Genomic DNA, 3,132 nt, shown 5'->3' with positions numbered 1-3,132 from the left:
AAATTGTTATTTACCTGTTCTGTTACCTTGGAGCCAAACCCATTCTTGACAGCCTAACGGTCGCTGTAATACTGTGTAACACGCATTGTGAAATTGTATAATCTTGATTATTGTGATGAGAAATTACAGATATATACACAGTGTACATTATCGGATACAAGCCTTCCGTATGTTTGTCATTCCGTAATTTTGATCTACAAATGATACCAAATCGCACAGTTGTGCGGAGAGAAGCGCACAACGGGGCGAACGATTGCTAAATCGCACAGTTGTGCGCACCATGTGTGGACGATGTGCGGACGGTGTGTGAAAGATGTATGCACGGTGTGCGCACGCTATTTTTGGTGCGTTGTGCGGTCCCACAACTGTACTCATCATTAAAATGGTAAAGTGGAAAAAGACAATGTAGACTCCAGCTACCCAAGTCTAAACCAGGAGAGGTGCATATCTCAAGAAAAAAATCTATACATGATAAGAACTATGGAAAGATTGAAAATCACTTACATACACACTTGCACATAAAAAGTGGCGCCAAAATGATATGGAAATTTGATTAAATGGTCACTCAACAGATTCACAAATATTCAATAAGTTCCACAATATCAAATCATATAACACCGTTTCTGGCTCCACAAATATAGCACCATCAAATTAATGTGAACGTTATATTGCAGTTTATTATTGCAGATAACAATTCATGTATCACTGGCCCTTGTACACAATTATCAAGTACTGTATACTTATTTCATAAAGTCATGATGGATAAAATATAGCCAATTGTATTGCGATAAAAATAATCATTTGTTTCATTGCCTTATGAAATAAACCAGAAATAAACATATGCTAACAATAATCAATTAAAAAAAAATGTTATCACCAAAATACATTTAATTACAAATAGTAATTAAAAGGTTACCAATATCTCATGTGAAAAAAAAACAGGCCATGACGATCGAATGACATAAGACTTTTCAAATTTATACCTCGAATGAAAATTAATCCATTAACTTTATAACTGAACTCATTCGCAACAAAAATCATAATTCATTGAGAAATATCAACAGATCAACACATTGCAAATTGAATGAAAATCTGAGACTGAAAGATAAAATTATACTAATGAGTGCCAAAAAGGGGCATAACTCTTATACCAAAAAATGGAATTATATGAATAAATCTTCGAGACAATTTTCATAATAAAAGGGAATGATGTGAACAAATTGACCACAAGGAGTATATTACTTGATTATGGTTTCATAAAAAAAAAAATCAATAAAAAAAATAATAAGTGTTCTATAAATGCGCAATGAAGACATTTATATCAAAATCATGACTAGAAATTGTAAACTTTAAACATCTCATCAACCAGACTGTCCAACATTTTAAATGAATAAAATGGCACAAGATCTACTGAAGAACGGGGGGTTGGGATCTGAGAAGGGCATTTCTGGCCTTTGTATTCAAATCAGTGTAAGGAATCCACATAGCGTTCTGAGTCGGTTCACCGGCAAATTGTACAAGATATTCAACAGAGGGTCCGTGTTGCCGTTGTCCGAGAATTTTCTTGTCTTTATAATACACATCTTCAGAAGGGGTACTAGTACTTTCTCCAGAGGAGAGCGAAATGTCTACACAATCACGATACCTAATCGGCTTTTGACGAGTCCTAGTAGGGCGACTAGATTGCGGCGGTGGCGGTGGTGGCGGTGGAGGCAGAGGCGGAAGCACAGCAGGAAGTTGAGGTACATTTCCTGACGTTTGTGTTGCATTGTCCGTATACTGAGGGATGTCTTGACGAGTATTGACAGAGCCAAGTAAGAATGGCTGCGGATTCGGTTCGCGAACATACGCCATTTTAACACGGTCTATATGCACGGGAGTAGCTAACACCTCCTTCGAAGTGGGATGCCGAAGTAGCAAAGTATGTTTCGATATCACTTTGTGAACAACATAGGGTCCGCTGTATAAGTCATGAAGCTTTTTCCCCGCGCCGGCATGATCGCGGAGACGGTACACATAATCACCCTTGTTAACATCTAAAGGAAATCCCAGGGTTTTTTTTTACTATTTGCTCTAACAACCATTTTAGTCTTCGATTTCTCAACATTCTCCTCTACTTCTGGACGAATCATCGCTAATCGATCAAGGGTTTGCGTCATATAAGAGTCAACACTCTCCGGTAGAGAATTCATTGGAACGGGAATAGCAGTCAGTGGAAACTTTGGACGAGAACCGAAGACAACCTCAAATGGGGAATAACCCATACTGGCATTGACAGCAGAGTTCAGGCTAAACACACATCCTGGAAGATCATCATCCCATGTCCGGACATCCTCTCGAACCCGAGCCGAAATGCGCTCTGCTAGAGTGGTGGAATGAGTTCGTTCACATGCTCCTAGGCAGTGATGAGCGTACGGCGGCGTAAACTGTTGTTGGATACCAAGATGTTGACATACTAAATTGGTGACGTTGGCCGTGAATTCTGTCCCGCGGTCTGTAATAAGCGTATCGCATACACCGTAGGCAGTAAATATCTCGTACAAGCACGTAGATATCGACATCGCGTACTTTCCCGCAAGAGGTTTAGCCACAAGAAATTTACTATACATGTCCACAGCAGTTAGTATATAAGCGTTTCCTTTGTAAGATGTAGGTAATGGACCGTACAGATCTGCTTCTCAAACCTGAAACGGAGCTGTGGGCGTAGGAAATGCAGTTATACCATTCTTTGTATGTCGTTGCGTCATTTTTCGTCTCTGACACTGCGTACACGAACGCACATATTCAGGAATAATAGTAGCCATTCGTTTGAAAAAGTACTTTTCCTTCACTTTGTCGAGCGTGTCCTGGATACCACCGTGGCCACCCATAGGAGAATCATGATGAAGTTCAAGAATCGTTTTGTACAGAGACTCGGGCACAACTAGCTGATACGGGTTCATGTGACGAGAGCGCTTGGATTTAGGCAAACGTGAATGGAATAGAAGTCCGTCAACTATAATACAGTCATTAGATTCGAGAACAATTTGTCGAGCGAGCTTTTGCGACGCAGGAAGTTCACCACGATTCATGTAAGCAAGTAGAGTTTTGAGCGTCAAACCATTTCTTTGAAGCTCTGACAGATCCGTACGA

General features: G+C 39.9%; 1 pseudogene; it reads right to left on the bottom strand.

The window, feature by feature from the left end:
* The window catches only part of LOC110452611, a 27,280-nt pseudogene extending 25,426 nt beyond the window's left edge, over positions 1 to 1,854 (bottom strand).
* Between the last annotated feature and the right edge of the window lie 1,278 nt (positions 1,855 to 3,132).

Source organism: Mizuhopecten yessoensis, unplaced genomic scaffold (assembly GCF_002113885.1).
Source record: "Mizuhopecten yessoensis strain PY_sf001 unplaced genomic scaffold, ASM211388v2 scaffold6767, whole genome shotgun sequence".
NCBI classification, from domain to species: domain Eukaryota; kingdom Metazoa; phylum Mollusca; class Bivalvia; order Pectinida; family Pectinidae; genus Mizuhopecten; species Mizuhopecten yessoensis.
The sequence above is the reverse complement of the archived record's forward strand: the minus strand, read 5'-3'. Positions and strand labels throughout refer to the sequence as shown.